This window comes from Podarcis raffonei, chromosome 13 (assembly GCF_027172205.1).
Source record: "Podarcis raffonei isolate rPodRaf1 chromosome 13, rPodRaf1.pri, whole genome shotgun sequence".
In the NCBI taxonomy this organism is placed as follows: Eukaryota; Metazoa; Chordata; class Lepidosauria; order Squamata; family Lacertidae; genus Podarcis; species Podarcis raffonei.
Window position 1 is genome coordinate 17,425,026 of NC_070614.1, and position 12,402 is coordinate 17,437,427.

At 47.5% G+C, this 12,402-nt stretch overlaps 1 protein-coding gene across 3 annotated transcripts in view; it reads right to left on the bottom strand.

Annotated features, from left to right (window-relative positions):
* The window catches only part of LRRC4B (leucine rich repeat containing 4B), a 143,015-nt gene that overhangs the window by 53,347 nt on the left and 77,266 nt on the right, over positions 1-12,402 (bottom strand). The window lies entirely within an intron of this gene.

Below are 12,402 nucleotides of genomic sequence, written 5' to 3' on the forward strand. Positions count from 1 at the left end.
AAACATTTTAAATAAAGACCTTCCTTATACAGGGCTGCCTTCAGATGTCTGCTAAAGTAGTAGTAGTAGTAGTAGTAGTAGTAATAATAATAATAATAATAATAATAATAAAAATTATGCCTTCCCCCAGCCACTCTGGATGGCTCCCAACGGAACTCCAAAAACACGATAAAACATCAGACATTACAAACTTCCCTAAGCAGGGCTGTCTGTATAGTTACTGGTACTTATCTCCTTGGCTCGGAGGTCACCTAACTCCATACCCTTCGACTTTCTCCAATGGAAATAAGGGTGTCCTACCATACCCTCCAACATTTCTCTGGTGAAAATAGGGACATCCTAAGGGAAAGTGTGACATTCTGGGACCACATCAGAAACCAGGGCGGCTTCTGTAAATCCGGGACTGTCCCTGGAAAAGAGGGACACTTGGAGTGTCTGTATATTGTTCAGCTCATAAACTCATTGCATTGCTCCGTCGACTTGCCTGCAAGCGGAAAGTTGACGAGCTGAAGAGCTTTCAAAAGAAAAAGAGGCCTTCCAGCCAGGCGTATCCGGCCCGAGCGTGCCGTAATCGGATTTATAACCTTGTTGCAGTATCAGTTTTTAATCTCAACCAATGCTGGCAAAAGCGACGCGAGTCCCCTCCCTGCTACTAAAGGGATTGTGCCGGCACACACAGCTTTCTGACGGTTTAACTAAATCAGATTAAAGTTAAACCAAGGTAGTTGTGGGTGTCCGCGAGGCGTCATCTGCTTCTAATGCTGCTCATTCAAAGTCTAGCCGTCCGTCTGCCTCCCTCCCCACCACCCTGCTCTGCTTTCGCGAGTGCTGTTCCAGCGCCGAGATGGGGAGCCACACTGAGCTGGAAGCCAAACAGACAAAGAGCAGGGGCCTCGTCACAAGGAGCAATTCAGAGGCAAGCAGTACGTTTCTGAGCACAATTCAAAGTGTTGGTGCTGACCTTTAAAGCCCTAAATGGCCTCGGTCCAGTATACCTGAAGGAGCGGCCCCACCCCATCGTTCAGCCTGGACACTGAGGTCCAGTGCCAAGGGCCTTCTGGCGGTTCCCTCACTGCGAGAAGTGAAGCTACAGGGAACCAGGCAGAGGGCCTTCTCGGTAGTGGCGCCCTCTCTGTGGAACGCCCTCCCACCAGATGTCAAAGAGAACAACAACTACCAGACCTTTCAGAAGACATCTGAAGGCAGCCCTGTTTAGGGAAGCTTTTAATGTTTGATGTATTACAGTATTTTAATATTTTGTTGGAAGCCGCCCAGAGTGACTGGGGAAGCCCAGCCAGATGGGCAGGTATAAATAATATATTATTATTATTATTATTATTATTATTATTATTATTATTATTAGCAGCAGCAGCAGCTGAGTGTGAGATGGGCCAGTCGCTGCCTAGAAGGCCTTCGTGAGAGTGGGAATTCTTCTTATACAAGGGATATATAGCTCAGCACGTGCAGAAGATTCGTCTGCTTAAAAAAAGACCTCTAACAGAGTCGTAGAATTGTAGAGTTGGACTGGGACCCCTAAGAGTCATTTAGCGCAACCCCCTGTCACGCAAGAATCGCAACTAAAGCAACCCCGACAGATGGCCCTCCGAAATGGGGAGCCACTGCAGAAAAGGCCTGTTCTCATGTTGCCACTCCCTCCCGACCTTTCATGGACACACAAAGAAGGGCCTTTGATGATGTTCACAGGGTCTGGGTCGGTTCCTATGAGAGGCGGTCCTTGAGCTATGGCGGTCCGGAGCTGTTTATGGCTTTATAGGTCAAAACCAACACTTTGAATCGGGCCCAGAAACTAATCGGCAGCCAGTGAAGTCAGGCCAGGATCAGGGTACAGTGGAACCTTGGTTTTTGAACGTAATCTGTTCCGGAAGACCGTACGACTTCCGAAACGTTCGAAAACCTGAATACTGAAAGCAGAAGCCTCAATACAATAGGGAAACTCAAAACGGAAGCTGCGTGGCATGTTTGGCTTCCGAAAAGCGTTCGGAAACCGAAGCAGTTACTTCCAGGTTTTTGGCATTTGATAGCCGAAACATTTGTCAACGTAGACGTTCAAAAAGCGAGGTACCACTGTAATAAGTTCAAACCGTCTGGCCCCAGTGAGTAACCAAGCTGCCAAATTCTGTACCACTTGACATTTCTTAACCATCTTCAGAGGTAGCCCTATGTTTAACAGGTTGCAGTAATTGAACCTTAAAAAGGTAAAGGTAAAGGACCCCTGACAGTTAAGTCCAGTTCTGAACGACTCTGGGGTTGAGGCGCTCATCTTGCTTTACTGGCCAAGGGAGCCGAAATTTGTCCGCAGTTTTTCCAGGTTATGTGGCCAGCATGACTAAGCCGCTTCTGGCGAAACCAGAGCAGCGCATGGAAACGCCATTTACCTTCCCGCTGGAGCGGTACCTATTTATCTACTTGCACTTTGACGTGCTTTCAAACTGCTAGGTTGACAGGAGCTGGGCCCGAGCAACGGGAACTCACCCCGTCGCGGGGATTCGAACCGCCGACCTTCTGATCAGCAAGCCCAAGGCTCAGTGGTTTACACCACAGTGCCACCCACGTCACTAGAGATTACCAAAGCATAGGCAAAAGAAGAACAGGCTTTCCCTATTCAGATAGCGGAACAGTTGGGCTACCAGCCAAAGCTGATGGAAGGCACTCAACACCACTGAGGTCACCTGAGCCTCAAGCAACAGCAATGGCTCTACAAGGAAACCCAAGCTGCATTCCTACTCCTTCAAAGAAGCATGACCCCATTCAGAACAGGCAACCTCCCATCCATCCCGCCTAGGGAACCACCCCCGAAAAGGCCCCGCCCACTGAGAGTACCAATAAACGTACACCGAGAGCTGCCCATTTCTAATTCCTGCTCCAGCCACGATCCTTGGGCCGGATGCCCAATCTTAGCCTAACCTCCTTAGCCTTAACTTCCTTTGTTGTGGAAGATAAAATGGTGGAAACTCAATGAGCTCCTTGGGAGGCAGAGAAAAGATGTCAAAGTCACAATGCTGCCTTATGGATAGAAGGGTTGCCTATAATTCTTTCCTCTTTGGATACTCTATAACAACCACAATCACATCATCAACACAGGTCAATGGTAAATGGATTTGTAACTCTGGCCAGTGCTGAGAATAAACAGTTCCTTGGTATCTACTACCAATAAACTGGTAAGAGATCTATGGGCGCTCCTGAGGAATAATCACCTATGATCTATCTCAGTGGTTCCCCAAACTTTTTCTCCTCCTGGACCACTTGAAAATTGCTGAGGGTCTTGGTGAACTACTTAATGACCTCTCTCCTAGCTTCTTCCCCCTCTTTCTTGCGGCTTCCTTCATTCCCAAAAGGAGAGATTGAAACTGCACTCGTATACATGCATCACACGCACTAAATGGCATCCCTGCTTTGCCCATGTGTGAAAGCCCCCTGTGGCATTCAAAACCTTGGCGGAATAATAATAATAATATTAATTAAATAATAATAATAATAATAATAATAATAATAATAATAATAATAATATATTTATATTTATTGGCGGTTTCCAACAAAACACTAAAATACAATAATCTATTAAACATTAAAAGCTTCCCTCAACAGGGCTGCCTTTAGATGTCTTCTAAAAGTTTGGTAGTTATTTTTCTCTTTGACATCTGGTGGGAAGACGTTCTACAGGGCGGGTGCCACTACTGAGAAGGCCCTCTGCCTGGTTCCCTGTAACTTGGCTTCTCGCAGCGAGGGAACCGCCAGAAGGCCCTCGGCGCTGGACCTCAGTGTCCAGGCAGAACGATGGAGGTGGAGATGCTCCTTCAGGTATACTGGACCAAGGCCGTTTAGGGCTTTAAAGGTCAGCACCAACCCTTTGAATTGTGTTCAGAAACGTACTGGGAGCCAGTGTAGGTCTTTCAAGACCAGTGTTATATGGTCTCGGCAGCCGCTCCCAGTCATCAGTCTAGCTGCCGCATTTTGGATTAGTTGTAGTTTCCGGGTCACCTTCAAAGGTAGCCCCACACAGAGCGCATTGCAGTAGTCCAAGCGAGAGATAACCAGAGCATGTACCACTCTGGCAAGACAGTCCGCGGGCAGGTAGGGTCTCAGCCTGCATACCAGATGGAGCTGATAAACAGCTGCCCTGGACACAGAATTGACCTGTGCCTCCATGGACAGCTGCGAGTCCGAAATTTTCTAATGGCAAGATGGGTTCTCATTTGTGGGAGGGTTTAAGCAAAGGCTGTGTGGCTGTGTGTGGCGTATACTACAGTCCCATCCCACATTGCAGTTCATGCACTGAGCAGGGGGTGCAATGGATGACCCACAAACCCCTTCAAACTCTACGATGCTACAAAACAAGAGAGTCCGGTGGGAGATTGGCAAGATCACATTTGCTCCCAGATGCATAAAATGCAGGAAATGACAAAACAACGACCCCAAGAGTTCCCTGGGGAGAGGGGCTGATTGTTAAACCAGCCTGGGAATTGTAGATCTTGTGAGGGGAACAGGGGTCTGCTAGTAACCCCCAGCACCCTTTGTTGTTGTTGTTTAGTCGTTTAGTCGTATCCGACTCTTTGTGACCCCATGGACCAGAGCACGCCAGGCCCTCCTGTCTTCCACTGCCTCCCACAGTTTGGTCAAACTCATGTTGGTAGCTTCGAGAACACTGTCCAACCATCTCGTCCTCCGTCGTCCCCTTCTCCTTGTGCCCTCCATCTTTCCCAACATCAGGGTCTTTTCCAGGGAGTCTTCTCTTCTCATGAGGTGGCCAAAGTATTGGAGCCTCAGCTTCACGATCTGTCCTTCCAGTGAGCACTCAGGGGTGATTTCCTTAAGAATGGATGCGTTTGATCTTCTTGCAGTCCATGGGACTCTCAAGAGTCTCCTCCAGCACCATAATTCAGCGCCCTTAACGAACTACAGCTCCCAGGATTCTTTGGTAGGAGGAAAGCAATACACGTTTGAAGTGGTACGATACTGATTTTCATGTATGGTGAGGCTATGTATGGCCTGTGTGTGCTTTCCTGCCCTACACACTTTTGGGGAGTGCTTTAATCATTTGCTTGCTAGCTCAGTTGGTTAGAACATGGTGTTGATAACGCCAAGGTTGCAGGTTCGATCCCCGTCTGAGACAGCTGCATATTCCTGCATTGCAGGGGCGATGGTCCTCAGGGCACCTTTCGACTCTTAAAATTCTACGATTCCCATAAGGACTTGCACAGCAGAAGGTGCTCAGAATAATTCTGAGAATTGTCCAAGAGAAACAGAAGGCAAAGGATGATCCTTTTCCTATGAAGACCCCCCCCCCCACAGTACAAAATGAAGTATCAGTTCCTTCGCCTTGGGGCTGCCTAGAAAAATGCTAAATCATTTATGCTGCAAAAATGAGGGAAATGCCCATTTTTTCCTCTCTTTCTCTCAAATATCCCAAGATCGTGAAATGCTTTCATTATTTTTTTCCAAAGTCCTTTCAACCCTCCCACAGGTATTTATATAGATATATAAAGTAGGTTTAATTATATTCTTCATACAGAGCAGACACGCTCCCTCCCTCCGCCAAGCCAACTGGATTCTTAATATTGTATTTTAGGCTCCACGCGGCTCCAGGGCTTACCTAGACTACAAGAGTGTATCTATTTATTAGCAAACTCAAATAACGCTTTCACCAAGTCAATGGATGGCTTTTGGGAAAACGTGACAACATTTAACCTCTAATACTCGTACAAGTGATTGTAGACTAGGACTGCGTAATGATTGTCGGCTGACCTGCGTGATGATTGTTCACTGTCTCTGATGCCTTAATTGGTGCTAATGTTTTTAAGGGTTGTTGTTTTTATGTGCAATGAAGGATCTAAATGTTGCTCAGTTTCTTAAGGTTAGGGCCCACAGCCAATACAAAATAAACTGTTGAGTTGAATTAAAACTGTTTTATACCACTATAATATACACTCCAAAGAATCCTGAGATTTCTGATCAGGTATTATCACAGGCTCATAGCTTAGGACTCTCCAAGGTTAGCCTTCCCCAACCTGATGACCTCTTGGACTGCAAATCCCATCTTCCTAGCCCATGGGAATACAGGCTGAGGCTGATGGGACTCAGAATCCATCATAATCTGGAGGAATTCAGGTTGGGGACCGTGTTAAAAACTCAGATATATAAGCTAATCACCAAATGGTACCTTAAATCTAGGTTGCAGTCACCACAACAGAATGTCTAGACGCCTTTTTTACAGTGGAGTATGATTGCTGTTGCTGTTGTTAATTTCATTTCTATACCTCTTTATATTTTAAAGGGGGGAAATCTCAAAGTAGTTTACTACGAATTAAAACATCCAGTCAAATAATCCAGAATAAAACAAATTCAAGCTTCAGATCCTTCTCTAAGTGACATTTTGCTTTCACCATATTTTTCGCTCTATAAGACGCACCAGACGATAAGACGCACCTAGTTTTTGGAGGAGGAAAACAAGGGAAAAAATATTCTGAATCTCAGAAGCCAGAACAGCAAGAGGGATCGCTGCGCAGTGAAAGCAGCGATCCCTCTTGCTGTTCTGGCTTCTGGGATAGCTGCGCAGCCTGCATTCGCTCCATAAGACGCACACACATTTCCCCTTACTTTTTAGGAGGGGAAAAGTGAGTCTTATAGAGCAAAAAATACGGTATTTACCTACTTAATTTATAGAGCTGCCCCACAGCAGAAGTACTCTAGGAAGGCAGTGTGGTGTATTGGTTAGAGTGGCAGACTAGGACCTGGGAGGTCAGGGTTCAAATCCCTACTGAGCCATGAAGCTCACAGGGTGGCCTTGGAGTCAGTCACAGCCTCTTAGCCTACCTCACAGGGTCATTGTAGGGCTTAGCAGGGTTAGGGGGGGAGCTGTGAACCATGTACGTATTCCTTGGAGAAAAAGATGGGCTGTAAATGCAACAATAAGCCCTTCTGCTTACCTGTTTAAGAAAGCCGGAGGGGCCAGCCAGATGGAGATGTCAGGCACCAATCTGGGATCCAGAGATCCCCATGTGGTCACAACTGGACCCGTGCTAGTCACAAAATGCGCCTAGCGCCTGGCTAATTTCTAACACTAGTTGGGGAAGTATCAATGCAGCACTTCCCATTCAGAAGAGGCAATATGCTGGGTCAGGCCAAAAGCTCAAGAAGCGGCCTTCTCCTGAGTCAGATGACTGGTCCATCTCGCTCAGTGTTGTCTACACTGACTGATGGTGGCTCTCCAGGGTTTCCGGCAGAAGTCTCCTTTAGCCCTATCTCAGGATGCCGGGAATCAAACGTGGGATCTTCTCCATGCAAAGTAGATGCTCTAGCACTGAGCTATGGCCTTCCTCTATCTAGGCCACCATCCTGCCTCCCACAGTATCAAAGCAGATGTTTGCCACTGCTGCTTTTCCCAAGCAGCTACAGTGAAGGGGGAAAGTATTTGATCCCTGCTAAATTTGCCCGTTTGCCCTCTGACGAAGAAACACACGGCCAAGGCAACCATGGAGTGGTTCAAGAAGAAGCACATTAAGGTCCTGGAGTGGCCTAGCCAGTCTCCAGACCTTAATCCCATCGAAAAATCTGTGGAGGGAGCTGAAGGTTCGAGTAGCTACACATCAGCCTCGAAATCTTACTGACTTGGAGAGGATCTGCAAAGAGGAGTGGGACAAAATACCTCCCGAGATGTGTGCAATCCTGGTGGCCACCTACAAGAAAGTCTGACCGCTCTAATTGCCAACAAGGGTTTTGCCACCAAGTACTAAGTCATCTTTTGCAAAGGGATCAAATACTTATTTCGCTCATTATAATGCACATCAATCTCTGACTTTTGTCTTCTGGGTTTCTGGGGGTTTTCCTGTTGTTATTCTGTCTCTCACAGCTACAGTAAACCTACCATTAAAATTATGGACTGGTCATTTCTTCGTCAGAGGGCAAACGGGCAGATTTAGCAAGGGATCAAATACTTTCCCCCCGCACTGTAGTATTGAGAGCTATTATTGACCTTAGAAGAGGGATGGGGAATGTGTGGCCCTCCAGGTGTTGCCAAACTACAACTCCCATCATCCTTTGGCCGTCTCAGGCTGTAGCTCTCAACCAAAGGTGTAGCAGCAGTGTTCAAAAGCAGCCAGGTGCCAGGCACATTTTGCACCTGGCTATCAGCCACTTGCGACCAAGTGAAGATGCCTGGGCGCCAAGATGGTGCCCAACATCTCCATCATCTGGAGATGCATGCCTGGGGATCATCAGATCTGTACTGTTTTCACACGCCAATACCCCATCCTATAGAATTCCATCAGTTATATTTTATCTGCACAATCAGAATGAATCTCAAGAGCCAACATGCTTTTTCTGTGCAGCCTGAGCAGGAGCAGTGAACAACGTTACAGCTAATTCTTGTTGCTTGTCTTCACTTACCCCACCCCACTGCCAGGCTCACAGCTGTGAAGAATAGCCCTACATAATGAGTGGTCTGTGTCACCATTAAGAAAAAGAGATAGGAATAGGCCAATATATATGTGGATTGCCCCTGGGTCAAGTGACTTTTCTTCTTTAACTTCTCAGAGTTCTTAACCTAGCTCAGGGTTGTCGTCTAAACTAGCCAGATCTTTAACTGACAATCCAGTAGCAGTCAGTCCATCATTTGAAAAACAGGACTTTAGAGCTGTCTTGCCCCAAAATGGCAACTAGACATTCCATTTTGGCAGCTGTAGCCTTGGTTTAAGGAGCCATTTGGCGCCTAGCTTATATACCTGAGTTTCTAGCACTGTGTTTCTAGCTGGGTACCTGAGAAGCGACTTTTCACCCCTGAGGGCATCAGAATGCAAGACCTCTTGGGATCTTCCTTGAAGACCTCTTTGGCTCTTCCTGCTACATTGATAAGGAACTTGTGGCCCTACAAATGTTGACGGAACGCAGCATCCATCAACCCCAGCCGGCAAGTCCAATGGGGAGAGATGATAAGAGCCATAGCCCAACACCATCTGCAGGGAAACAGATTTATCATCCTTTTGGGTTATGACTGGGCTCCATTCTTTCGAGGCGAGCTTTTGCAGGACTCTACTTTCCCGGAAAGCATGGAGTAAGGTGTTGGGAGTCCCTTTATTTTGCAGCCGCTATATACTTTTCTATATACTGCTAACATGCTGAAAGAGCTTCTAAGCAGTTCAAAAGTTTGAAATCAATTATAAAATCCATACATAATTAAAACACACAATAAAACAATTCCATCAAGTCATTAAAAGCATCCACAATTAAAACATTTTAAGTATTCCTATTTTTCAGGGGGGGGAATGATTTACATGGATTACTTGCTCCCCCTGAACCCTTAAATAATTAGAATGAGTGGGTGGTGAAAGCACCTTAACTCTTCAAAGTTATGTAAGCTTTTTTAAAAAAAAAATAATGCTCATTGTTCAATTTCCCAGCCCCTAAGTGTGGGGGGTGGAGGGTTGGTAGGTGCATCTAATCTTCCAGCTTGTGGAGTCTTTCTGTTAGCCGTCCTGGGTTGCTGACATTCATCGTTTTGTTTACTGTTGCATTTTATCGCCTATTCTTGTTTTAATATGTTGTTCATACTTTGGGAGCTTTGACCATTGGTCATGCTGGCTAGGGCTGATGGGAGCTGGAGCTCAACAACATCTGCAGGGGCCACAGGTTCCCCATCTCTTGACCTACATATTTCAAACAGCCAACGCGACTAGTAGCCTGACCCTCCCGGTAACTTGCCTTATTGTATTTAAAATCCATCTAAGCTAGCGGCTATCGCTACATCTTCTGGCAACCAATTCTATAAATCAATTACGAGTTGTGTGAAGAAGCGCTTCCTTTTGTCTGCTCTCTGCATCTCCTGCCAATCAATTTCGTTGGATGACCCCTGGATGGCTCAGTTGGTTAGAGCGTGGAGCAGCTTTGATCCCCGTTTGGGACATCTGCATATTCCTATAATTCTATGACCCCAAATTCTAGTATTATTATGAGAGGTAGGGCTGAGGGCACTTATCTCTATGCTCTTTTTTCCACGTGGAGACTTATTTTACAAACTTCATCCCTCGCCTGTGAACTACGGTCACAGCTGCAAATTCAAATGGTTGTTGAGGAGGACAATCCCAGGGAATGGGGTCTAGGACAGAGCGCATCATGCTCACACATTGCTATGGTAAAGCAGGTCACAGTCCAGACAGGATACGACCGGGTAGCCTCTTGTTCCACCACTCTGCGCAGGAAATATGTCTGATAAATAAACCAGTTCTGCTCCAGCTCAGGAGTTACTCTGGCCTGGCGTTCATGCCCGAATACACCCCTTGTCGCTTTATCAAGGACTGGGTGTTGTAACCTGAGTTCCATTCCTTGACCACTGATACCTCCATCCAAGGGTGACCACAGAGGAGTTTCCTCCAGCTCTTTTCAACATAGGAAGTTCCGACTATTTGTCCACCTGAGCTAGTGTTATCCACTCTGGCTGGCAGCAGAACTCTCCAGCTGAACTGTTCCCCAGCACGTGACCTTTTGTAGCTGGAGTCTGAGCCCAGGAACTTCTCTACTGGATTACACTTCAAAGACAGGTATGGGACCCAATGTTGAAGATGTGTGTGTGTGTGTGATGGCCTGGAACTCGGAACCAGAGGAGTCTCAGTTTGCATCATTTGCCTCAGGCATCATCTGAACCAAGTCTGGGGCCTGATCCTGAAGAGTCCCAGTCTGCACAGGTTCCCCTGCAACAAACACCAGCTGGGCCGAGTCAGGGGCCTGAGCCTGCCCTGGCTCCAGATGCAGGAATTACCTCGTTGCCTTACAGCTGGGCCACCACTTACAGCTGATTCACTACTGGTTGGGTCAGGGGAGGCTGAGGTGGCCCCTGGGTCTAGTAACCCACCGACGTCTCCCAAGCTGTAGAGACTAAGGTCTGAGAGAAGGAGAGACCTGAGTACTCGCAGGAGGAGTGCTCGCCTTCGGGCGAAACAGGGAGGTGAGTCGCCAGGGGATCAGGACCGGCCATTACCCCAGCAAAGATAAAAGGCTGTTGGACCCCACCCCAGGTTGCGGGAGCATGGTGTATGCTAGATCCTGCCTGAGATCCTGTACCTGTCCTTGCCTGGTTTCCTGCCTTGTGTCCTGTCTTGGCCCTGTTGGACTGACTCCTAGCGGAACCTCCGGATTCTGGTCCGGTCCTGGACTGCGTTTCATGGGTTACCCCTGGGCCCAGCACAGTGTGTGTATACAAGAGAGGTCAAAAACTGAAGGCATGGCAAAGGGCCCCAAAGGCAGAATAAGCTGAGAGTATCATAGAATCAGAGTTGGAAGAGACTCTGAGAATCATCTAATCCAACCCCCTGAAATGCAGGACTATGCAGATGTCCCAGATGGGGATCGAACCTGCAGCCTTGGCGTTATCAGCACAACACTCTAACCAGCTGAGCTATCCAGGCGAATAGCTTTGTAAAAGTTACTTGCCCTGTGTCAGTCACCAGTCTGCTGCAGGCTGGCAGAAGAAGGGCAGAGAGCGCCATCCTTATTACAGCAGCCTGATGTGTTTCTATGGTGGGTGCAGATTCTCTTCTCTTGAAGCTGGCTTTTGGCTTCCAGGCCGAGGTGGGACACAGCAATCTGCCCCTCCTCCACCAGTCTGCTTGCTTGCTGACTCGCCTGCATGCAAGTCCTTGTCCTCTACAGAGACCAGGCGAGTGCTTATTTACAAGGCTGAGATCAGAGACTGGGAAAGAGGGAGAACTGGGGGGTGTGCTGCAAAGATGGTCTGGGGAGATGGACAGGGAAATTGGGCTAGTCCCTCATATCCCTTGTTACTGTTGCTACTAATCATAGAATTGTAGAATCAGAAGGCACAATTCCCCACTCTATTTTCACACAGCAAGTTTCATGGCCAAGGAGGGATTCGAACTCAGGACTCCCAGGCACTAGGCCGGCGCTCTAGCCACTACACCACTGGCTCCCCATAGAGTCAGGAGAGGCCCAAAGGCCACTTAGAGCAACTTCCACCCACCAGGCAACAGAACCATCCATTCCCCAGGCAAAACCAGACCACAATGGACAAACAGAAAGGGTTTGCACTGCAGAGGATGGGGAGCAGGAGACACAGAATCATGGAATTGCAGAGTTGGAAGGGACCTCAAGAGGCATCTAGTCCAATCCCCCACAATGCAGGAATCCCTGGGTGGGCTCGAACCACCAAACTTCTGGTTAACAGCAAGATACACTGGCCCATTGTGCCACTGGGCTATACATCTCATCAAGGTAACTCATGCCACACTACATTTTCTTAGTGCTCAGTTTGCCACGCCATCTGATCATTTCGATGCATGCAATATATCACTCTAGTAAGCAAGCCAAGCCATATTCACAATGCCTTCCCCTCCATCCTGTGTCACAAGTCAGTGGGATGGGAAATCGAGTGGGGGG